Here is a 26269-nt window from a genome sequence, read left to right as displayed (position 1 = left end):
TAGGCTGAGATTTTCTCTTGATGAGACCCACCTTTGTCAAGAAATTTCTTGGTATATCCCCTGTGGAATAAAATGTGGCACCCCTACCCCTAAGGAGCTTAAGAGACAGAAATAGTCTAGAAAAGACAAGAAAACGAAACTGCTGGCCACAATAGAAGCTGCAGGGAAGAGAAAGAAAGAGGGACGCTAAGCAGGCAAAGAGATGGTTTAAGGCTGTTCAGGGGACCCCTTAAGTTTTGGGGAGAGCTGCTTAATTCATTAAATACATAGTGCGAGGTGAATGTTTTGTGGAAACCCATGGAGGAACTGAGCTCTGTGTGCGCATCAAGCAGGGATGAAATCAGAAAAGCCTGAATACAGAAGCCACGAGAAGGGGCAGAAGGAACAACCAGCCTGGGATGAACCTGGCGTGTGGTGAGGGCTCTTGACTCAGTCGAGCTTGGGGGAACCAACTTGTAACTGTTTAGGCAGAACTTTCCAAAGTTAGTGTCCCAAGGATCCCCTCAGTCGGTTAGGAGCTCCACTCTTGGTTTCTGCTCCGATCATGATCTCACGGTTCGTGAGTTTGAGCCCCATATCGAACTTGGGATTCTCTCTCTCTCTCTCTCTCTCTCTCTCTGCCCCCCTCCCACCCCCACTCATGCTGTCTCTGTCTGTCTCAAAATAAGTAAATAAACTTAGAAGAGTAGAATGGATCAGTAAATCATAGAATATTCACACATTGTACTACTGAATAGCAATGAGGATGAATAAACTCTCAACTGCATGCAGTACTGGATGAATCTCATTTATTCACTGTAACTTGATGAAGCGGTACTTATTATTACTCTCGTTTTGCACATGAGGGAAGTGAGCACAGAGAGGATATGTTATTGCTGGGTCCCACAGAACTAGGTAGTGAAGTAGTTGGGATTCAAAACCTTGGCAGTTGAGTTCCATCCTCTGATCATTGTGTACCACTGCCGCAAGCCTCCAGCCATACCAGCAGCAGGCACTTAGTGTGTGTGCTTCTTTGGTGTAACATACCCAGAGGCACAGGGTGGACCTGGTGCAGGCTGGTCCTGCAAAAGGTGTCTACCAGCCAAGTGCGATGACCGTGTTCCAGGCTGTATACAAGTGCTCCCCCTAGAATATAATGTTTAATCCTCACAGCAGCCCTTTGTAGTGAGTACTGCTGTGCCCATTTTTACAAAAGGGGAAACAGATACGGAGAGGTAAGGTAACTGACTAAAATCTTATTATAGTATGTGACGGAGCCAGGATTCAAAGCCAAATCTGTGTGCTACGGAGTCCATGCCCTTTACCAACCCACCACGTGTCTGTCCTCAGCACCAACCAGGGCAGCGAAGCCACAGGGCGGTAGTCCGGCAGGAACTATTGCTCCTGGTCGCGGAACTTGAGTTCTTTGAGCTGTATCAATTGACAAAAGCAACGAATAAAAAATGAATATGCGACCAAACCCCTGAGGATTCGTGAGGTCAACTGGCTTTTGGGAAAAGTATCTGCCATAGTTTGTCTTCACTCACTTTCAAATGAAGAAGCAGCCTGCATCTCCACTGCCTTGACCACATCTTCGCTAATCTCTGCAGTGTTTGCAGCTCTGCCAAAGTGCGCCCAGCAGGCCGCGAGCATGGCCCCCTTCTAACAGCCAGAGCGGAGATGGCTTGTACTGGGGAGAAGGGAGACTTACTTAGCAGATGATGGAGGTGCACATGGAATCCCGCAGTGGACTCTGAAACAGGTGAGGGCCTGTGCCCCAGGGTCCTCCAATGAGAGGACGCTCGGACGCTGGCAAACTCTAGCCACTGGCTGCTCGAGAAACAGATGCTAGGCCTTACTGCATTGCCAAGAGCAAAAGTCCTTGGGGACTCAAGGTTCTTTTGCTTGACTGTGTTGGAGGCATGAGAAGACAGGAGAGTTGAGGAATTTTTAATATTTCCTCCTGATTTTCTAGAGTATCATCCTCTCCAGTCTCAATCATTACAGTGGCTTCCTATCTGGTCTCCCTAACTTGAGTCTGTCTCCTCCTGGATTGACCTAGGTTCATACCCAAAGCTCTACCTGCCATTTCCCCCAAGCATGCCATGTCACCACGGCATGCATACAAGTGCTTCCCCTAGAATATCATGTTTAATCCCCAAGCGTGGCTGTCACCATGTCATTGCAAATGCTGAATACTCCCTCTTTGCATGACAGGAGACAGCTTATCCTTGACGGCCCAGTTCAAAGCTGTCTCCCTGGTGTTGCCCTCCCCGACCACCTATCCAGAGAGAATTCATTGTTTCCTCTTCAGCACTCCCAAAATATATTTTTTTCTCTTTTTCATATAATATCTGTGCTCTAACAGTGTACTGTAATTATTTGTGATCCTATCTCTAGAGTAGACTGTGAGCTTCTTATGGGCAGGAACTATGGCACATTCATCATATCCCTGGCATCTAACAGTACTTTGCTTGTCTAGGTGCTAAATGTACATTTGTTGGATGAAATCCAAAAGCACAGATGTTTGAGGTATATGATCATAGTTTCTTTGCAACTCCGATGTAGCATTGACCAAAAAAAAAAAAAAATGCTTTCCTTAGACCAACTTTACTGTTGTTACATTGCTTTCTCATATGTGCTCCTTTTTGCCATTTGAACATTAGTACCAGAAACTATTTTTTTGTTTATTTATTTTTTAATTTACATCCAAGTTAGTTAGCATACAGTGCAATAATGTTTTCGGGAGTAGATTCCAGTGATTCATCCCCTATACAGAACACCCATTGCTTATCCCAACGAGTGTCTTCCTTAATGCCCCTTGCCCATTTAGCTCATCCCCTCTCCCACAACCCCTCCAGCAACCCTTAGTTTGTTCTCCGTATTTAAGAGTCTCATGTTTTGTCCCTCTCCCTGTTTTTATATTATTTTTGCTTCCCTTCCCTTATGTTCATCTGTTTTGTATCTTAAATTCCACATGAGTGAAGTCGTATGATATTTGTCTTTCTCTGACTAATTTTTTTTAGCGTAATAGCCTCTGGTTCCATCCACGTAGTTGCAAATGGCAAGATTTTCATTCTTTTTGATTGTTGAGTAATACTCTATTGTGTGTGTGTGTGTGTGTGTGTGTGTGTGTGTGTGTGTATTTAACATCTTCTTTTTCCATTCATCTGTTGATAGACATTTGGGCTTTCTCCATGCTTTGGCTGTTGTCGATAGCTTTGCTATAAACATTGGGGTGCATGTGCCCCTTCGAAACAGCACACCTGTACCCCTTGCATAAATACCTAGTAGTGCAATTGCTGGGTCATAGGATAGTTCTATTTTTAACTTTTTGAGGAACCTCCATACTGTTTTCCAGAGTGGCTGCACCAGTTTGCATTCCCACCAGCAGTGCATAAGAGATCTTTCTCCGCATCCTCGCCAACATCTGTTGTTGCCTGACTTGTTAATGTTAGCCATTCTGACAGGTGTGAGGTGGTATCTTATTGTGGTTTTAATTTGTGTTTCCCTGATGATGAGTGATGTTGAGCATTTTTTCATGTGTTTGTTAGCCATCTGGATGTCTTCCTTGGAAAAATGTCTATTCATGTTTTTTGCCCATTTCTTCACTAGATTATTTGTTTTTTGAGTGTTGAGTTTGATAAGTTCTTTCTAGATTTTGGATACTAACCTTTTATCTGATATGTCGTTTGCAAATATCTTCTCCCATTCCGTTGGTTGCCTTTCAGTTTTGCTGATTGTTTCTTTCACTGTGAAGAAGCTTTTTGTCTTGATGAGGTCCCAATAATTCATTTTTGGTTTTGTTTCCCTTGCCTCCAGAGACATGTTGAGTAAGAAGTTGCTGTGGCTGAGGTCAAAGAAGTTCTTGCCTGCTTTCTCCTGCAGGATTTTGATGGCTTCCTGTCTTACCTTTAGGTCTTTCATCCATTTTGAAGAAGCTCTATCTTTTAAGTGTAGGTAGTGAGGTACTTTCCTCCACCTCAGCTTTCTCATTTGAGTGGGTGTTAGGATGGTGGTAGACTTATCAGTGATGTGGTCTAATATGAAACGGAGTATTTGTAGGTGGGGAACAAAAGCTTCTTTGTTTCCTGTGCCCCACCCTCTCCAGCTCCCAGGAGGGATTAGCAGGTATCAAAAGCTTTATAAGCAGTTTTTTGCTGCTTAGTAAAATTAGATTTTATTTTTTTATTTTTTGTTATTTTTAAATGTTTGTTTGTTTGTTTATTTATTTATTTATTTATTTATTTATTTATTTATTTTGAGAGAGAGAACATGCAAGCAGAGGAAGGGGCAGAGAGAGGGAGAGAGAGAATCCCAGGCAGGCTCCTCACTGTCAGCGCAGAGACTGATGCAGGGCTTGAGCCCAGGAACTGTGAGATCATGACCTGAGCCGAAATCAAGAGTCAGATGCTTAACTGATTGAACCACCCAGGCCCACCCCCCCCCCCCAAAAATTGGCTTTTACTTTTTAGAACAGTTAGCTAAAGTTTATCATTTATTCAGATTTCCTTAGCTTTTACCTAATGTCTTTTTCTGTTCCAGGATGCTATCCAGGATAAGACATTACCTTTAGTTTATCATGTTGAATTAGGTTTCTTTCTGCTGTGACAGTTTCTTAGACTTTCCTTGTTTTGGATCACCTTGACAGTTTTGACAAGTACTGGTCATGTATATTGCAAGATATCCCTCTAATGGAATTTGTCTGCTGTTTTCCTCATGATTAGACTGGAGTTACAGTTTTAGGGGAGTAAGATTACAGGTAAGGTGTCATTTTCATCACATCATGTCAAGAGTATAAGCAAACTTTAAAAAGTGTCAGTGTATAATAACTCTTCCCTCTCCTCAAATTTGTGTTCCCTTCTGTATTCCCTATCTCGATTAGTGGCATCATCACCCACACAGTCATGAAGGCTACAAATTGCATCTGCTCTTTCTTCTCCATCTTCCATCGAACTAGCCATCAATTAGTAAGATGCTAGTGCCCCATGGCTTTGTATTTTTCCTCTTCTCTCATTCATGCTGCGTCTGGTTAACTCTGTGTTATTTTTCCTGTGAACTGTTACCATAGCCCCCTACCCGGTCTCTCTGTTTCCACTGCCCTACCTGTCCATGGCATCCCTCCTAATACTCAGGGTTAACTGTTGGTTTAACATCAACTCCACCTTCAGAAATCTCAGAATGGTTTCCCATCACATGCAGAATGTTTTAATTTGTTGGTGTGGAATTCAAGGCTCTTCTAGTGCTAGCTCCAAATAATCTCATATGCATTGGTAAATATTATTTCCTTTCTAGTGAATGGTTCTGGGGAATTTATCTCAAAAACAAACAAATATTTTCTAAAACTAATTTTCCCCTTCATTAGAGTAAGTGAAACGATGTGTGTATGCTGTGCATACTTCATAGGGGATATGTACCTGTCCAGGCCACGACTTTTGCTGAGAGAAGGAGCTACCCTTGTCTTAAAGTCTGGTATGAATAGACAGGCCCACTTGCTGCATAGTTTGTATCAAGTTAGAAAAGATGAGAGGGAAGAAGAAGGGAAGGAGGAAATACAGTGGCCCGGGGTGTGTGTGTGTGCGCTCAACAAGACCTTTACTCAGTTTCCTTTTTCAGTGGCTAGAACTGCAACATCTGTCTATTCTCTCACAGTTTCTGTGGGTCAGGAGTCCTGGCACAGCTTAGCTGGCTCCTCTGGCTCCGGCTTCCCACAAGCAAGGTATAGCTGCTCCACTGGGTTTTGCAGTTCTATCACAAACATTTTCTAAAATTCACTGGCTAAACCTCAACAACTTCAAACTTCTGTAACTCAGCTTTTGTCACTCTCCACTAATGGTGTTTAAATGTACATTAAATTCCTTCTTGTATCGGATAGCCAGTTGTCTATGTCACAGGTTGTGAAATGAGTCCATTGTGCTTGAGTTTATAATATGGCTGTTCAAAATTTTAATGAGCAAAAGAAATTGGCTTTCAAATTCCATCTGCCAGTTATTCGTGTAAGTTCACAGTCTTCATTATTAAAATTTAAAAGTGCACGAGGAATTTGTGAAAGTCTCTTAGGTGTCTGCTGAGGAATGCATAAGCAGTTTAGACCAGGGATCATTTTTAATGCCCAGCACTAAGCGAAGAGAAAGGCTAACAGAGGCCAGGAGCTAAGAGTGGAGAGAGCAGGAACCACGGGTCCAGGAGTGCTCACAGGCAAGAATTTGGATAAGTCATTGAATTAATTAATCAGGAAGATTAATGTTCTCTTTGCATGCTTATAAATATTGAACTGTTAGCCTATCAAAGCTGTGTTATGGGAAAAGGCAGGGACTATACAGAAGTAGTCACAACTGATTCGCAAACTGTTTTCATTTCCCAAGCTCCTAAATAATGAAACTATTTTCTGAGAGTGGCACAAGAGCTGTTACTCTGGGATGGGAAACATGCACAGATCATCCGGTGAAAGCAGCAACTATAACCAAACCTCTGATGTTTTTACGCTCTGAGAATCCCATTTATCCATGGTGGAGAATGCTTCCATATTACTCGATTCCTTGCACGATTTCTGATAATGCTGTGTTGCCAGCAGCAGAAGTAAAGACTGTTTATTAAGGGTTTACGTGGCAGGGTGCAGACATCGAGAGACCAAGACAGTTGGTCAGAAACAGGAAGAACACATGGACAGAACCACATCATGTAATTCCACTATATCCAAGTGGATTTAGAAACACACACACACACACACACACACACACACACACACACTCACTCACTCACTCACTACCCATCCATGTATATACCAGCCATGTTCCTCCACTATTTTTCCTCACTGATGCTAAGAATATTTCAAAATACCCACTTTTGATGTATTGTCTATGCTGTGACTACCTTTATTAATGCAGGCAGGGAATATTTGATTTAATAAACAATCGATGATGCTTCTACTATCCTATTTTAATTTTTATTTCTCCTTTCCCCCTCTATTCCTATGGGGGGGGGTTATTTTTCTTAAATCCTAACATAATTTTAGATTTTGCCTTGCAGTTCATTCCCCACCAAAAGTCATTGCTCTCAAGTTTCAAAGTCATAACCATCTTTATAGGATCAGCAACTAGGACCAAATCATATCAGGGTCATCCCTGGCTGTCATTAACCCGTCTGATACATCCATCTGCTTTTCTAATGACGCCAGGGACCTGAGGACTGTCCAAAGCCTCAGGGTTGGTCTGATGGGAAGACAAGGGCAATGGGGTGCTTTTAAATTTGCTCTCTTGTTTCCTTCTAACATTCAGCCTAGACAGCTTACAGAAGACCACTAGCTCAATGCCTGCCTCTTTCTGGTCCCTTCCCATGGCATTATTATAGAGACTACCTTCTATGTTTAATCTAGCTAGAAAGTAAACAACTGAAAAATTTCCTCTCTTTGTCCCTCATATCTGACACAGCTGATACAGTCCTGAATACCTAGATATCTGAGAACTAGGTGTTTAAATGAATGAGTTGATGAGTTTTTATATATTCCTCTCCATTTCTGTAACAGATATAATCATCAGAGCAAAATTTTTATATGGACTCAAACATTTCCTTCTTCTCTTTTAGGTCATCTAGGCATTTCACAGATCTTTCTTCATTTTTCCAGAAAGAGAATGTGAGATTTGTCTCCCCTCCTTCCCTCCAAAGTCAAAATAGTAGCCCACCTCCATTTTCTCTTTTATGCAAGTGCCCAGCTTTGTCACTCGCCAGTCTGTTATTATCAACCACCTAAGTTTACGTTTTATCTTGGAAATTTCCATCTTTACCATGGCTTAGCCCTGATGAACACCCTGTTTACAGGGGTGTTGTAGCCCCCCCCAACTGGAAACCTCACTCCTCCTATCCCTCTGCTCTCTACGGCTTTGTGTTTTCACAGTGGCATCTCCAGTGCCTGGCATGGAGGAAGCACTCACGAATAGCTGTTGAATATGATAATAAAGCTTCAGCCTCCCTTACCCCCCACCCCCACCAGTGACTGGCCTATCTCCTCTAAGAGCAAGGACTCAATATACTATTTGAAGAACCCATCAAAGCACATTGATGAGTGAGTCAAAATTTCAGTAGTCCTTCAAGGGCCGCTTCAAGTTCAACCTCCTCTGAGGCTTTCCTGACAGCCCCAGCCAGTTTTTCCCTTCTTAACCACGCTTGCTTGTATTACTGAATCTTTTTATAGACTATTACAGTGCTATTTATTTTGTGATGTATTGTACATCGGTTTTCGTGTGTCTAAGGTGCCTCATCTCCCCTTGATTGCAAGCTTCATCCAGGTACTAATTTTTGTGGAATCTGAAGCTTCTACACTTTTGGAAGCCCTTTAGTACAAATACAAACTAGATACAAAAGTGAATTTTTTTTTTAGGATGAGTTGTAACACATTATAACTTTAAAAAAACTGATGAGCACCACACACATCACAAAATAAAGAGATAAGATTTTTATTCATTAGCCGCTTGCCATATTTTTATGATTTTCTTTTATACTTTTGTCTGCCTAACCTTTGATTGCCTCTTCATATAACAATGGTTTGGTAGTATCATTTTCTAGAGAAAATAGGTGGTTCAGTCTTTTATCTCGGATGGTTGATGTAATTTGGTGTTTTTGACTATTGATAGTTTCACATATATCATTGTATGCTACTTCACACCCAGACATAATCACTTTTTTAGTACTGCTACACTGTGGACCCTACAAACACAGGGATTCTATTTTGTGAAATTTGCTTTTTTCTGTTTTTTATTTTTTTAATGTTTATTTATTTATTTATTTATTTATTTAAATATGAAATTTATTGTCAAATTGGTTTCCATATAACACCAGGTGCTTATCCCAACAGGTGCCCACCTCAATGCCCATCACCCACTTTCCTCTCTCCCCCACCCCCATCAACACTCAGTTTATTCTCAGTTTTTAAGAGTCTCTTATGCTTTGGCTCCACCCTCTTTTTTTTTTCCTTCCCCTCCCCCATGGTTTTCTGTTAAGTTTCTCAGGATCCACCTAAGAGTGAAAACATGTGGTATCTGTCTTTCTCTGTATGCTTATTTCACTTAGCATAACACTTTCCAGTTCCATCCATGTTGCTACAAAGGGCCATATTTCATTCTTTCTCATTGCCACGTAGTATTCCATTGTCTATATAAACCACAGTTTCTCTATCTATTCATCAGTTGATGGACATTTAGGCTCTTTCCATAATTTGGCTATTGTTGAAAGTGCTATAAACATTGGGGTACAAGTGCCCTATGCATCAGCACGCTTGTATCCCTTGGGTAAATTCCTGGCAGTGCTATTGCTGAGTCATAGGGTACATCTATTTTTAATTTTTTGAGGAACCTCCACACTGTTTTCCAGAGCGGCTGCACCAGTTTGCATTCCCACCAAAAGTGCAAGAGGGTTCCCATTTCTCCACATCCTCTCCAGTGTCTATAGCCTCCTAATTTGTTCATTTTAGCCACTCTGACTGGCATGAGGTGGTATCTCAGTGTGGTTTTGATTTGTATTTCCCTGATGAGGAGCGACGTTGAGCATCTTTTCATGTGCCTGTTGGCCATCTGGATGTCTTTAGAGATGTCTTCTTTAGATGAATAGAAGGTGTTTTCTATTCATGTTTTCTGCCCATTTCTTCACTGGATTATTTGTTTTTCGGGTGTGGAGTTTGGTGAGCTCCTTATAGATTTTGGATACTAGCCCTTTGTCTGCTATCTCATTTGCAAATATCTTTTCCCATTCCATGGGTTGCCTTTCAGTTTTGTTGATTGTTTCCTTGGCACTGCAGCAGCTTTTTATCTTCATGAGGTCCCAAGAGTTCATTTTTGCTTTTAATTCCCTTGCCTTTGGGGATGTGTCAAGTAAGAAATCGCTGCGGCTGAGGTCAGAGAGGTTTTTTCCTGCTTTCTCCTCTAGGGTTTTGATGGTTTCCTGTCTCACATTCAGGTCCTTTATCCATTTTGAGTTTGTTTTGTGAATGGTGTAAGAAAGGGGTCCAGTTTCATTCTTCTGCATGTTGCTGTCCAGTTCTCCCAGCACCATTTGTTAAAGAGACTGTCTTTTTTCCATTGGATATTCTTTCCTAGTTTGTCAAAGATTAGTTGGGCATACTTTTGTGGGTCTAGGTCTGGGGTTTCTATTCTCTTCCATTGGTCTATGTGTCTGTTTTTGTGCCAATACCATGCTGTCTTGATGATTACAGCTTTGTAGTAGAGGCTAAAGTCTGGGATTGTGATGCCTCCCGCTCTGGTCTTCTTCAAGATTACTTTGGCTATTCGGGGCCTTTTGTGGTTCCATACAAATTTTAGGACTGCTCGTTCTAGCGTCGAGAAGAATGCTGGTGCAATTTTGATTGGGATTGCATTGAATGTATAGATAGCTTTGGGCAGTATTGACATTTTAACAATATTTATTCTTCCAATCCACGAGCATGGAATGTTTTTCCATTTCTTTATATCTTCTTCAATTTCCTTCCTAAGCTTTCTATAGTTTTCACCATACAGATCTTTTACATTTTTGGTTAGGTTAATTTCTAGGTATTTTATGCTTCTTGGTGCAATTGTGAATGGGATCAGTTTCTTTATTTGTCTTTCTGCGGCTTCATTATTAGTGTATAAGAATGCAACTGATTTCAGTACTTTGATTTTGTATCCTGTGACTTTGCTGAATTCATGTATTGGTTCTAGCAGACTTTTGGTGGAGTCTATCGAGTTTTCCACGTATAATATCATGTCATCTGCAAAAAGTGAAAGCTTGACTTCATCTTTGCCAATTTTGATGCGTTTGATTTCCTTTTGTTGTCTGAGTGCTGATGCTAGCACTTCCAACACTATGTTAAACAGCAGCAGTGAGAGTGGACATCCCTGTCGTGTTCCTGATCTCAGGGAAAAAGCTCTCAGTTTTTCCCCATTGAGGATAATGTTAGCTGTGGGCTTTTCATAAATGGCTTTTATGATGTTTAAGTATGTTCCTTCTATCCTGACTTTTTATTAACAGAGGATGCTGAATTCTGTCAAATGGTTTTTCTGGATCTATTGACAGGATCATATGGTTCTTTTCTTTTCTTTTATTAATGTGATGTATCACATTGATTGATTTGCGAATGTTGAACCAGCCCTGCAGCCCAGGAATGAATCCCACTTGATCATGGTGAATAATTCTTTTTATATGCTGTTGAATTCTATTTGCTAGTATCTTACTGAGAATTTTTGCATCCATATTCATCAGGGATATTGGCCTGTAGTTCTCTTTTTTACTGGGTCTCTGTCTGGTTTAGGAGTCAACGTAATGCTGGTTCTTGGAATGAGTCTGGAAGTTTTCCTTCCTTTCCTATTTTTTGGAACAGCTTGAGAAGGATAGGTATTATCTCTGCTTTAAATGGCTGGTAGAATTCCCCAGGGAAGCCATCTGGTCCTGGACTCTTATTTGTTGGGAGATTTTTGATAACTGGTTCAATTTCTTCACTGGTATGGGTCTGTTCAAGTTTTCTGTTTTTTCCTGTTTGAGTTTTGGAAGTGTGTGGGTGCTTAGGAATTTGTCCATTTCTTCCAGGTTGTCTAGTTTGTTGGCATATAATGTTTCATAGTATTCCCTGATAATTGCTTGTATTTCTGAGGGATTGGTTATAATAATTCCATTTTCATTCATGATTTTATCTATTTGGGTCATCTCCCTTTTCTTTTTGAGAAACCTGCCTAGAGATTTATCAATTTTGTTTATTTTTTCAAAAAAACAGCTCTTGGTTTCACTGATCTGCTCTACAGTTTTTTTTAGATTCTATATTGTGTATTTCTGCTCTGATCTTTATTATTTCTCTTCTTCTGCTGGGTTTGGGGTGTCTTTGCTGTTCTGCTTCTATTTCCTTTAGGTGTGCTGTTAGAGTTTGTATTTGGAATTTTTCTTGTTTCTTTAGATAGGCCTGGATTGCAATGTATTTTCTTCTCAGGACTGCCTTCGCTGTATCCCAAAGCATTTGGATTGTTGTATTTTCATTTTCATTTGTTTCCATAGATTTTTAAATTTCTTCTGTAATTGCCTGGTTGACCCATCCATTCTTTAGTAGGGTGTTCTTTAACCTCCATGCTTTTGGAGGTCTTCCAGACTTTTTCCTGTGGTTGATTTCAAGCTTCATAGCATTGTGGTCTGAAAGTATGCATGGTATGATCTCAATTCTTGTATACTTATGAAGGGCTGTTTTGTGACTCAGTATGTGATCTATCTTGGTTAATGTTCCATGTGCACTCGAGAAGAAAGTATATTCTGTTGCTTTGGGATGCAGAGTTCTAAATATATTTGTCAAGTCCATCTCATCCAATGTATCATTCAGGTCCTTTGTTTCTTTGTTGATCCTGTGTCTAGATGATCTATCCATTGTTCTAAGTGCAGTATTAAAGTCCCCTGCAATGACCACATTCTTATCAATAAGGTTGCTTATGTTTGTGATTTTTTTATATATTTGGGGGCTCCCATATTCGGTGCGTAGACATTTATAATTGTTAGCTCTTCCTGATGGATAGACCCTGTAATGATTATATAATGCCCTTCTTCATCTCTTGTTACAGCCTTTAATTTAAAGTCTAGTTTGTCTGATATAAGTATGGCTACTCTAGCTTTCTTTTGACTTCCAGTAGCATGATAGATAGTTCTCCACCCCCTCATTTTGAATCTGAAGGTGTCCTCAGGTCTAAAATGAGTCTCTTGTAGGCAGCAGATAGATGGGTCTCGTTTTTTTTATCCTTTCTGATACCCTATGTCTTTTGGTTGGAGCATTTAGTCCATTTGCATTCAGTGTTATTATGGAAAGATAAGGGTTTAGAGTCATTGTGATGTCTGTGGGTTTCATGCTTGTAGTGATGTCTCTGGTACTTTGTGGTCCTTGTAACATTTCACTCACAGAATCCTCCTTAGGATCTCTTGTAGGGCTGGTTTAGTGGTGATGAATTCCTTCAGTTTTTGTTTGTTTGGGAAGACCTTTATGTCTCCCTCTATTCTGAATGACAGACTTGCTGGGTAAAGGATTCTCGACTGCATATTTTTTCTGTTCATCACATGGAACATTTCCTGCCATTCCTTTCTGGCCTGCCATGTTTCAGAAGATAGGTCTGCCACTAGTCTTATCGGTCTCCTTTTATATGTTACAGCGTGTTTATCCCTAGCTGCTTTCAGAATTTTCTCTTTATCCTTGTGTTTTGCCAGTGTCACAAGGATATGTCGTGCAGAAGATCGATTCAAGTTACGTCTGAAGGGAGTTCTCTGTGCCTCTTGGATTTCAATGCCTTTTTCCTTCCCAGATCAGGGAAGTCTCACTTATGATTTGTTCAAGTACACCTTCAACCCTTTCTCTCTCTCTTCCTCTTCTGCAATTCCTATTATATGGATGTTCCGTTTGATTGCATCCCTTAGTTCTCCCTATTTTCCCCTCATACTCCTGGATTTTTTGTCTCTCTTTTTCTCAGCTTCCTTTTTTTCCATAATTTTATCTTCTAATTCACCTAGTCTCTCCTCTGCCTCTCCATTCTGAGCTGTGGCAATAGATTCTATGCTGTCCTCTATACTTTTTTCAAGCCCAGTGATTAACTTTATGACTATTAGTCTAAATTCTTGTTGCGTTATATTGCTTAAATCATTTTTGATCAATTTGTTAGCTTTCGCTACTTCCTGGAGTTTCTTTTGAGGAGAGTTCTTCTGTTTCGTCATTTTGGGAAGTCCCTGGGGTGGCGTGGAACTGCAGGGCCCTTCCCCTGTGCTGTCTGGAGTAACTTGTGTTGGTGGGCGTGGCCACAGTCTGACCAGATGTCTGTCCCCAGCCCACTCTTGGGGCCAGAGTCAGACTGGTGTGTACCTTATCTTCCCCTCTCCCAGGGGCAGGACTCACTGTGGAGTGTTGTGGCCCCTGTCTGGGCTACTTGCACACTGCCAGGCTTGTGGTGCTGCTTCGATGGGATTGGCATATTAGCTGGGGTGGATCCTCAAGGTGTGCAGGGCAGGAAAGGCAGACTCAGCTTGCTTTGCCTTCGGTGGTCTGCTTCGGGAGGGGCCTGTGGCACCGAGAGGGAGGCAGACCCGTCGGAGGGATGGATCCACAGAAGCACAGCATTGGGTGTTTGAACGGCGCAAGCAAGTTCGGTCCCGGGAACTGGTTCCCTTTGGGATTTTGGCTGGGGGATGGGAGAGGGAGATGGTGGTGACCAGCGCCTTTGTTCCCCACCAAGCTGAGCTCTGTCTTCCGGGGCTCAACATCTCTCCCTCCAGGTGTCCTCTCGTCCTCCCCCTCTCTGAGCAGAGCTGTTGACTTTTTACATTCCAGATGTTAAGTCACGCTGGCTGTCAGAACTCACGCAGTCAGGCCCCTCCACTTTTGTAAGCCAGACTCGGGGGGCTATTCCTTGCCAGGTGGCTGCCCCTCCACCGCCCGGGCTCCCTCCTGCCAGTCCATGTAGTGCGCACCGCCTCTTCCCCCTTCCTACCCTCTTCCCTGGGCCTCTCGTCTACGCTTGGCTCCGGAGAGTATGTTCTGCTAGTCTTCTGCTAGTCTTCTGGGTTATTTGGCAGATATGGGTGGAATCTAAGTGATCAGTAGGACGAGGTGAGCCTAGCGTCCTCCTACACCGCCATATTCTCCGTGACTGAATATTTATTTATTTTTGAGAGAGAGAGAGGGCACGAGCAGGGAAGGGGAAGAGAGAGAGGGAGACACATAATTTGAAGCAGACTCCAGGCTCTGAGCTTGTCAGTACAGAGCCCGATGCGGAGCTCGAACTCATGGACCGTGAGATCATGACCTGAGCTCAAGTCGGACACTTAACCAACTGAGCCATCCAGGTGCTCCTATTCTGTGAGATTTCATCAAAAAGGGGGGAAAAGTGTAGTGCATCTGTAATTGTAGACACTACTTTATCAAGTATTTGCCTAGCAGAAGACTCTTTTGATTTTGCCTGAGTATTGACAAGAATGAAAGCCTCTGCTTAAAACTGTGTATGCCTGATGATTGGCAGAATTTTTCACAGATGAGGTCTGGGTCCCTCCCTTTTAAACTATAGGTCTTCTCTACCACATGCTTTTGGTTCCATATCACAGTTTCATATCATGAATCAATCCTTGATCCTGGGTCCTCACTTACACTACTGTTTAAATTATGACTCATGGCTGCCAGACACAACAAGTGTCTGGTGTCTCCTCATGACAAGTGTTTCTTTCTGGGTCTCCTCTTGACAGTTAATCACTGGCAGTGCAATCCTGTTGGCAGTTCTTGGATTTGCATTTTTAGGAAGTCCAAAACAGAATAAAGTCTGCTTTTAAATTCTCTTCCGACCCAGACATAGTCTGTATTGACTAATCATCAGGACATGAGGCAAGATATATTTCCCCCCTACAAGCAAGACAGTGGGTAATTAAACATGGTGCTGACAGTTTTTATTCCTAGGCCTTTTATAATTAGTCTTTTAATTGTTGAGCTGAGCCCGATGTTCTAGCAAGAGAGATCCAGTTCCTCAAATTGAATAAATAGAAATCACTCATAGGAAAGGGTCAGGCCGAGAAGATGGAGTGTGCACAGGACTAGATGAGGACACAGGTGACATCATCTTGATTAAGGCCCAGACTTAGGTCAGACAGACCTAATTACTGCCACTGACTGCCTGTGGGATTTTTGAGCAAGTCACTTGTGCTTTCTGAGCCTCAGTTCCTCTTTTGTGAAAGGAAGGGAATAACCCTATGGGGTTGTGAGGATTCGTGTGTGTAGAGCACTCTGTACAGAAGCACAGTGTAAGAACTTCAGAAATGTTAGGTATCATTTCTTCTAATGTTTCTCTCTTCTAGGTCTGTCTAGATATGTAGCTATCTGATATCTTTGGTTGTTTAAGCTTTTTTCCAGAATCCAGACTCTTCAGCTGTTTTTCAAAACCAACTTTTTTTGACAAGAGGGTTCAGAGCTTAGTCATTTTCTGCCTGCAGTGTCTCAAAGCAGCAGTTTGCAAATAATAATCCCTCCCATTCATTTCACAATCTACTATTTACAGGGCTCCTGGGTGGCTCGGTCAGTTAAGCATCTGACTTCAGATCAGGTCATGACCTCGCAGTTTGTGAGTTGGAGCCCCCGTCGGGCTTGTTGCTGTCAGTGCAGAGCCCACTTTGCATCCTCTGTCCGCCTCTCTCTCTGCCCACCCCCCACTCACATATGCTCTATCTCTCTCTGAAAAAATAAATAAACCTTAAAAAAAACAGTCTACTATTTACAAAGTGTTTTTCTTTTTTTATTAATTTTTTTTTAACGTTTACTCATTTTTGAGACAGAGAGAGACAGAGCATGAATGGGGGAAGGTCAGAGAGAGAGGGAGACACAGAATCTGAAACAGGCTCCAGGCTCTGAGCTGTCAGCACAGAGCCCGACGCGGGGCTCAAACTCATGGACCGTGACATCATGACCTGAGCCGAAGTCGGACGCCCAACCGACTGAGCCACCCAGGCGCCCCATGTGTTTTTCTATACTGTATGAGTCAGTCTTCAAAATGACCCTCTCTCTAATGGCAGTGTCACTGAGTTCACCATGCTCCACCCTTCTCTGGCCTCTCACCAGGCTGGTGAGAATATCATGTTAGCAGCTCCTCCCTTTAGATGTTGGTTGCCCCTGCTTGTCATTCACATCTCACCACGGGGGTCACCTTTTCAGAGGGGCCTCTGGCTCATCCCCTCAGACATTCTCCACCATAGCATCCTATTTTATTATTTCATAGCACTTTGCACGTCTGCTATTTTACTTATTTTTTGTCCAAATTTTCATGCTAGATCATAGGCTTTGTGAAAGCAGAAATGTTTTCTTCTGTTTCCATAGGGTGTGTATTCTCAATAGGGGTGATATCCCAAGGGGCAAAAACTGGTTCTAGAGGGGGCAAAATAATCTCACCTTTTAATGTATAGAACACAGATTTATATACAGTGCATAGACTGCTATACCTTGTATACAGGATTTTAAAATTTGGGAGCCATAATTAGAACAAAAGTCTAAAAAGTCTCCTTAGGGGAGCAACAATGAAAGAAAAAAGGTTGAGAACACTGTTTTACAGTATAGAACACTGCTGAGCACAGAGTAGCCTCATAAATAATATTTTTTGAATGACTGAATTGCATCTTTTAGAAGCTGCAGAAACATGTTCAGAGAGGTGAAATAGCTACAGCCTCGGGGCAAAAAGGGGTACATGGGAGAACTGAATATCCAACCTGGGTTTCCCGGGTCTTGTGCTTTTTCTTTCCAAGCCTCCTGTTAAATGCACAATATATACTTTTTGAGTTGGCTTGAACGTATTGGACATTTCCACAAGAGGAAGCAAAATGAGCCTATAATTTGTAAGTGACACAATAAATGATCTCAGACATTCTATTCAGAAGAGTCCAGCTAGTCTTCTCTGGGGGCATTACTGATGCGTTCTGTGTGGCTCATCTTTGAAATGGGAGTCAATACCCACCTCCTGCTCTTGGTAAAATATGAGTAAAAAGATGGGCAATATTTTTTAGTGTCTTAGCAATTGCTTCACAGCATCTGTAGGCCAAAAGAAATAGCCAACAATTCCATTTATTAAGTAATCAGGTCCGGATAGCTTAATAAGCACATGCATCCTAATGAGGTACTACTGCCTGTTGATCACTGCACACTTTCTCAGGCCTAGAAACATATCAGACACCATCGTCCTCATTTCCTGTTCCACATCGATTTCCAAGTGGTGCTTGTTTTCATCACAGCAGTTATTGAAAACCCAGCTTTGAAATGATTTGGTCATTGGAAACAGTATAATAATCTCGTGTTGAAACTGTGGACTGTCTCAAGCTTGTAGTTTCCGACAGAGATCACTGTGATTCCTGTGAAAATTTAAAACATCCGGTTGTCTGCAAATTCACTGTGGTATCCTGAGGTGCCTTGGCACAGTCTGAGAACTGTGGCACTAGACCAAGGCAAGGCATGATGCTGGCTTGAGGTAGATTCGTGGCAGGAGAGTTGGAAAGGAGTATAGGAGTGAAAAGTTGTGTAGAAGTGAAAAATTGAAGACAGGGAAAACTGGTACAAAAATGATGAGTGAGGGGTGCCTGGCTGGTAGAGCATCCAACTCTTGATCTCAGGGTTGTGAGTTCAAGCCCCACATTGGGTGTAGAGATTACTTAAAGAAAACAAAATAAAACACAAAAATGATGAATGAACAGGATGTGGGGAGGGGGGAAAGATGTTTAGAAAATCAAATTGGGGGCCTGGATGATTGGAGAACTCCCATGTCATAGATGGCTTTTGGGGACTCGGACTCTCATTTTCTTGGTAACAACAACCATCCTCCATACGGGAGTGGCCCAGCCCCCATCTATCCAGTATGGCTAATCTCTGGCAGGTGATTGAATTAGAGGAATATGTTGCACTTGTGTCAGCCTAAGCCAGTCGGATTTGCTCTTCCAAGAATTTGGAATTGAAACTTAGTGTGTTCCTTTTTCTATGACTGCAGGAACAAACATGGCTTCAAACAACAGAAATTTATTCTTTCGCAATTCTCGAGGCCAGAAATCGAGGCATAGTCAGGCCTGCACTCATTTTGGAGGTTCTGGGGAGAATCCTTCCTTGCCTCTTCCAGATTCTGGTGGCTGGTGGTGGTCTTAGGCTTCCTTGGCCATACCGCTCTAATCTCTGCCTCTTACATGTCTGTGACTTCTCCCATTCTGCCTTTTACAAGGTCAGTGGATTTAGGGGTCACCTGGGTAATTTGGAATAATCTCTCTCAAGACCCTTAACTTAATTACATGTGCAAAGACCTTTTTTTCCAAATAAGGTAACATTCATAGGGTGTGGGTATTAGGATGTGGACATACCTTTTTCAAAGCCAACATGTAACCCACCACACTTGGAGACTTAGAGATGTTTGTGCACTGAGAGGATAGGTATGTAGGGCACTGGGATGACTCTTTGGGTAGAGAATAGAGAGAGGTCTAAGGTGAAGGAAAAAAGAATGACATAGGTATATCTATGGAGAAGTAGGGACATTTGGCTCAGGGAGTGATAGGAAGACAGAGGGATCAGCCCTGCTTTTGTTTTGCTAAATTTTCTACTTCTTGATTCCTGTCCCCCAGAAAGCCCAGCTGCCCTTAGGTTCTATGATTTAGTTGAATTCTTCAATAAATTGTCCTATTTGCTTAGGTTAGTTGGAGTGGGTTTCTTTGATTTTCAACCTAGAGCCTTGAAGGCAAAATAGCATAAGGGTAGGGAGATGGGTCTCAATTTTGGCAAAGCTTCAGTGTTCTTCAGGCTGTGATTTATGCTACCCAAACATCAACAGAAAATTTTGGCAGTGGCTACTTACAAAATGAAGCTGATTAGAATTTGTTTTTCATGTAAAACAGGAAAAATGTGGTTCATTTACCCCACTGTCTATATGTGAGGAATTAAATTTTTTTTTCTTACAAGACTCCCATTCTACACACACCTCAGAGCACTTGAGAGAACTGTATTTCATTTTGAGCTACCATGAAGCAGGGCATTCTGGGATTTGTCCTACATGGGCAGGATACAGAGGGACTAGAAATCATGCCATGTGAGAAACTGTTGAAGACACTCAAGTGGTTTAATCTGAAAAATGGAGGACTTGGAAAACCATGATGGATGGTTTTTAAACTGGAAGGACTGTCACATAAAAGAGAAATATGAGTCACATTCTGGGCTATTTCAGGAACAAGTTTTCACAAATTTTAGCTGCTCAAAAATGGGGCATCCTAATGCTTGATCTTAGGTTTGAGAAGATATGAGAAGTAAGCATCCTAAACAAACAAAACAAACAAACAAACAAAGACAGCCCCTTGAGGACAGGGACTGCATCTTATTCACTGAGTATACTCTAAGCTCAGTGCTTAGTGGGTTCTCAGTCAAAGGTTGGTAAAGGGAAGAACAAAGAACAAGAATTTAACCAGAAACTAGGTATCTTAGTTCGTTTGGATTACTGTGACAAAAATACAATAGACTGGATGGGTTAAAGAATAGAAATTTATTTCTTACAGTTCTGGAAGCTGGGAAGTCTAAGATCAAGGTGTTGGCAGATTCAGTATCTGGTGAGAGCCCACTTCCTGGTTCATAGCTGCTGTCTTTTTGCTGTAAACTTACATGGTGGACAGCCTCTAGGGAGCTCTCTGAGGTCTATTTTATAAGGGCATTAATCCCGTTCATGAGGGCTCCACCCTCCTAATCTAATCACACCCAAAGGCCCCACTTCTTAAAACCATCACATTGGGGGGTAGTGAATTCTGAATTTTGAATAATGACACCAACATTCAGTTTTGAGCACTGGGCAACTATTTGGAGGTGATGTCAGAGAGAAAACTGGACTGAAGAATGGTGACAGTATTAATAAGAGTCATAGCTTTCCTTCATCAAGCCCTTGGTTTGTGTTATTATCTTATTTAATCTTCAGGGATCCTACGTGGTAGTTGCCCCTATTTTACAGATGTGGTAACTTAACTACAGAGTGGTTAAGTAGTGAACTCCACATAGAGATTAAGTTTAGAACTAGAGTCATCTTATAATAGTAAGAAAAATCATTGCTCATGTGTTGAACAACTGCTATGTTCTAAAAGTTTTATACACAGTGATCTCTAAGGCTCTTTATAATGGTGAGCCCATGATTTCTGGGTATCTGCCCCCTAAGTTCTTGACCATGACCCTCCTCTGCCTGGGTCTCATGGACCAGGATTGCTGAGGTAGGCTGGGTGGCTTGAGGCCCCCAGGGCAATTGGCCTACTTAACTAACCACTCTGAAGTCTAAAGAAGGCTCAGTCTTGACTGCTCATTAATCTAATTACCTTAGAAAGAACGGTCCTGGCCTCATCTCTTACCCAGTGCAAGTGTGAGGTTCCTTAGGGGTCATCCAGCTCTAGGATAGAGAAGTCTTCATCCTTCCTATTAACATTCTTGCTTGAAGGTAAATGTAAGTTAACCAAGATCTTCGAATTTGATCTACTTGTTAATACCATAATTAGTTTTCAGTGGGATTTCCATTTCTAGAACCATGGCTTTTATTTTGTTTTGTTTTTGTGTTTGTTTTTCCCCGTGCTGACTGCCCACCTGTCGATCTGGCGCTGAGAACAAGCCAGGCTTTCATCCCTGTGCAGCAGCTGCAGATCGGCCCTGAGGGAACAGCGGCTCTCAGAAGCCCCAGAAAGGCCTATGGGAATGGAGGGGGGTAAATGCTCGTCTTAGGTCTGGCTCTGAGGATGTGACTTTCGATCATCTATTTTTCTCCCTGTAATAATATGTGCTTCAATCCTTAACTTTATACATCTTCTACTGCTCTGTACACTTCAAGAATAACACATATTTCTGCTTGTATTTATAGCCTGTCTCATATTTCTTCTGTAACCCTGAAGTCAGACAAGTATGACATGTGGATGCAGTCATAAAGCGACTTAATTTTTGTCTTCTAGTTTCTCTTTAAAATGTCTCTGTGGGACAAATTGTTTCCCTGCCTGTGGCTGAACTCAGTCAGGTGCCAAGACTTTTATGGACCCTCTTGTGTGTCAAAACCCATCCTCAGTACAGTTGTTAAAAAGTTCTGTCCAAAGTGATATTCAAAACTTTTAAAGCTGTGTCTCCTTTCCTTTTTTGTTTTTTTTTTTTAGCTTGGGCTGCTGCCAGTAGGAACCCTTTAGCTGGGGAATGAAAGCAGAGTCACCTTCTTCTTTCCTCTTGTCTTCTACTTGGGTTCATTGCCAGCCTCTACACCTGTGCCCCCAGTTGGGCAACTGTTTTTTGGCCCCGGTGGGATTAGAGCATGAAGAGGTAGGGAAGAAAAAGACGCTAAGAAAATTGTTACTTGTGTGATACTGCCATGATTAAGATGATACTTCCGCTTGTGGGGCACTTTCAAGGGTCTTTCAGAAAGCTTACCCTCATCACTGGGCATCTATCTGTACCCTGCAGTTCTCTTAATGGGGTCAAATGCATCTCTCTTTTGCTTGGTTCTTTGCTTTTCCTTGGCCCCTAGAAACCTAACAATATCCTCAGCTTCCCTTGGCTGAAGTCTCTTTTCCCACCAGATTTTCCTCTTAGAAGGACCCAAAATGACCCTACACATCTTTCTTGAGTGGCCCACGTCTGCTCCATGGAAAATCCTCATGCATTTTTTTACCTTGAGAAATCTTGGGGGAAAGGGACAAGTTGTCCCCAACCCAACAATTCTTCCTTTGCTCTGCTGTCTGCTGACAAGTTCAGCCATCTCTTGCCCTTTAGATTCCAGGTGGGATTCAGACACAAGCACTCTGTGCCCTCTGATATGTTAAACTCATTGGTGGTCTCCGCAAAGCCCCTTTATTTTGACTGGAGGTTTAGGAGGTGGGGCTCACAGCTCAGCCCTCTTTGAAGAAATCCTTCCCAATCGTCTACTCCTGACTCTTTTATACACTCATGTGTGAAAGTCTTAAGAGTTGTCTAACCTACTTTCTTTGTAAATTCTTGATCTAGTTCCTCTGTTTGAAGTTTGCTAGCTATTTTGCCTCAGATGAAATGTCTACTTTAACATCTGTAATAAGATGTCACTTGTTTATTCAACCTGCATTAAACTCCCACTAGACCAGTGCTGTCCAATAGAAATATAATGCAAGCCAGACACATAATTTAACATTTTCTAACAGTTAGATTAAAAAACAAGAGACAAGTGAAAATAATTTTAATGATAATCTTGTTTAACCCAATATATCCAAAATGTTATTATTTCAATATGAAATCAATATTAAAAAAAATTTAATGAGATATTTTACAGTCTTGTTTTGAACTAAGTCTTTGAAATCTGGAGTTTATACTTGCTGCACATTCCAATTTGGACCAGCCACATACCAAGTGCTCAGTGGCCCCAAGTATCTGCTGGCTACTGTCATAGACAGCATGGCAGTGGACTGTAAGCTTTCCAGTGAAGACTGGTATTCTTCTTGGTCATTACTATATACCACAGTGCTTGGCATATAGTTAGCACTGGATATTTGTTAAATTGAACAGAAATATAATAGAATGAAGAACTTATCAAGGGAGCTGTTCATCAGCTTTCCACAGCACGTATAGTCTAAATCATTCAATTCTGCCTACATTTCATTTGCCCACATAGTTTTTAATTCATTTATTCCACCAAGCATTTACCCTTCATAAAGGCAGAGGTGTCTTTGTCTTGTCCCCACGATCCATCACTATTCCTAGTATTGTAATATGGAGATTGATGGAGTCAGCAAATATTTATTTGGTGTCCATGCTGGGCCAATTTTTTTAGGCGCTGGGGATCCTGTGTTGAGTAATGTCTCTGTCCTTGGGGAGCTCACAGACAGTAAAAAGCCACAAGGGCTATGAAGGAAAGAACTGGGGTAATGTGATAGGGTGTGACTGGGGATGGGGGAGTAAGGGAGTAGGAAGGAGAAGTTGCCAGTCCTTTGAAGAGCTAGGGGAAGGGCAATCTGATTGCATCTTCCCACAGCCCTACAAGCTGTCTCCTTTTCAGCTATATTGGCCTTTCATTTTCTCTAACATTCAAATTCATTTCTTTTAACTTCGTTTCCTGTTCCTGTGTTTCTGTCTTCCTTGCTCTTCTTTAGCTGCTGTCTTCTCACGTCTTGGCTCAAAGGCCATCTCCTCTATGTGAACTGCTCTGACCACCCTGTCTATAGGGCGTGTTACCTTAGACACGTGATGTCATATCACCACATTTTATTTATTGTCATAAACTAAAATGACCTTGTTTATTCATCTGTTGTCTCTCACACCATAAGGAAAACTCTAAGAAATTAGGGACTTTGTTTTCATAATTGCTATATTCTAGTGGCTAGAAAGGTGCCTCTCTGACAAATGTATGACCCCATAATTAGTGATCAATAAATATTTATTGAGTGAATGAATGAATGAATGAATGAATGTCAAGAGTTAGTTAAAGTCTTTGGGAGCTGTTCCAAGGCAGGGTTTGAATGAGGCCACAATCTAAAGTCTGGCAAGAACTGCACTATTTAAAAAAAATTTTTAAGTTTATTTATTTATTTTTGAGAGACAGAGGCAGAGAGAGTGAGCAGGGGAGGGACAGAGAGAGAGAGGAAGAGAGAATCCCAAGCAGGCACTGCAATGTCAGCACAGAGCCTGATATGGGGCTCAAACTCATGAACCATGGAGATCATGATCTGAGCCAAAACCAGGAGTCCCACACTTAACCAACTAAACCATGCAGGCGTCCCCCACATTACTTTAAAAAAAGATTTTAGGGGTGCCTGGGTGGCTCAGTCGGTTGAGCATCCGACTTCGGCTCAGGTCATGATCTCACAGCCTGTGAGTTCAAGCCCCACGTCGGGCTCTGTGCTGACAGCGCAGAGCCTGGAGCCTGCTTCAGATTCTGTGTCTCCCTCTCTCTCTGCCCCTCCCCTGCTCATGCTGTGTCTCTCTCTCTCTGTGTCAAAAATAAATGAACAGTAAAAAAAAATCTATTAAAAAAATAAATAAAAATAAAAAGATTTTATTTGTAAGTAATCTCTACACCCAGTGCAGGGCTGGAACCCACAACCCCAAGATCAAGAGCTGGCATGCTCTATGGACTGAGCCAGCCAGGCCCCCAGAACCGTACTATTCTTATCTGTGGTCTCTGAGAAGGAAGATGGGGTTAATGCATATAGAAGTTATTCTTTTGGACTGTCTTGGGTTCTGGTTCTGCCTCCTTTGAAAATCTACAGTTATGGACCATCCTACTGAGTAAATGGACATAAACTTTTGCATGTAACTTAGGGGAGTTCATGGACATTTTACCTGAAGAGGTAAAATTGACCCCAAGTTACAAATTTCTGTGGAGGGGCGCCTGGGTGGCTCGTCAGTTGAGCCTCCGACTTCGGCTCAGGTCATGATCTCGCGGTTTGTGAGTTCGAGCCACGTGTTGGGCTCTGTGCTGACGGCTCGGAGCCTGGAGCCGGCTTTGGATTCTATGTCTCCTTCTGTCTCTTCCCATCCCCCGCTTGTGCTCTGTCTCTCTTTGTCTCTCAAAAATAAATAAATAAATAAATGTAAAAAAAATTTTTAAAAATTCTGTGAAAATGAGAACTCTCACAGTAACACAGAGAGACAAATGTTTTAATGAGATACTGCATGAATTACATTTAAAGAGCTAGGACAAGTGCCTGCCGAAGGATGCCTTTAGGGAGAGGTGTCCGAAGAATTCCTGAAAATGAAATTCTTTCCTACCAAGTAGTGCGGCCTGGCAGTTGCTATGGACGCTTGCCTGCTCCAATCATGTTTCAGCTTGCTAGACCGTGCAGCGCTCTGTCGTTGCTGTGGCAACGGATGGCAACAACTCGGCCCAGACTGCTGGAGGAGAGCAGGCTGCTTGGAGCTGGTACAGACGGACTCCTTGGCTGCGGCGTCTGTGAGTTGGACGCAGGGTCTTGGAGGAGGAGCAGGGCACGGGAAATGACAGGCAGTTGGCGGGGGGGGGGGGGGGGGGAGGGGGGGAGTGTTGTTGTTTCAGGGTCCGAAGTCCTTGCAGTGATCATGGGGTCACAGTTCGAAGGACTTGGGGACTGGCTGGGACATCCTCTCCTCGTGTTCCGAGGAGAGGAACCTGCATCCCAGGTGTTACTCAAGCTTTCCAGACCCCATTCCTCCTCAGCCTTCCCTCGCCCCTTCTTCTCATTCCCATTAGAATAGCCGATCCTCCCACCTGGGTGTTCACTTTGCTTCTATGTAGATGTGAGGCCTTGGGCAAATCATTTTCCATCGTTTCTCTCCCAAATGGGGTGCCACGCTCCCTCTCCCTTCCTTCCCTCCCCCTTTCCTTCTCAGGAAGACTGTGAGGATCCATTCCTGACCAATATGGTCACATATATGGTCACATTTCATAGCCGTGGTCCTGTGAAGTGATTTTAATGATTAACCTGCCTTTACAGTGGAGCAACTTTGTGCTCAGAAAGTGCCCCATGATGAGGGCTAGTTAGTAGCCGGTTGCTATGACTTAATCACCAACTCTGCTGGATACCAGGTGTGTTGTCCTCTGTGTGTGTTCGCCTCTTTACTTTGGATCTGTTTCTTCCTCCCTTCCTCTGTTGGGTCTTGTCCTTTCCGTTTGACAATACTTCAAATACTGTGTAATTTATGAAGATGATTCTTCCCCATTCTTCTTTACTCCTTCAAGTAACTGAGGTCCCACCTCCTGTCTAGTACTAAGGTAGGTGTACTGCAGGAAAAAAAGGGAAAAAAAAATATTGTTACTACAGGATCTGTGTGCCCTTGATGAGGTTATATGGTGGAGTCACGTTTTACTGTATT

General features: G+C 42.3%; 1 protein-coding gene across 7 annotated transcripts in view; it reads left to right on the top strand.

Moving 5' to 3' along the window:
• HYDIN (HYDIN axonemal central pair apparatus protein) overlaps nucleotides 1-26269 on the top strand; it is a 438409-nt gene that overhangs the window by 33753 nt on the left and 378387 nt on the right. Inside the window, exon 1 of one of the 7 annotated variants that reach the window (XM_027076167.2) lies at nucleotides 13542-25370. The exons of the other annotated variants lie outside the window; for them this stretch is intronic. The gene's annotated coding sequence lies outside the window, so the exon portion shown is untranslated. Of the gene's footprint in view, nucleotides 1-13541; nucleotides 25371-26269 lie in introns of those variants that run through there. 7 annotated transcript variants of the gene reach the window in all.

Source organism: Acinonyx jubatus, chromosome E2 (assembly GCF_027475565.1).
Source record: "Acinonyx jubatus isolate Ajub_Pintada_27869175 chromosome E2, VMU_Ajub_asm_v1.0, whole genome shotgun sequence".
NCBI lineage: Eukaryota > Metazoa > Chordata > Mammalia > Carnivora > Felidae > Acinonyx > Acinonyx jubatus.
This window is presented reverse-complemented; position numbering and strand designations above follow the sequence as displayed.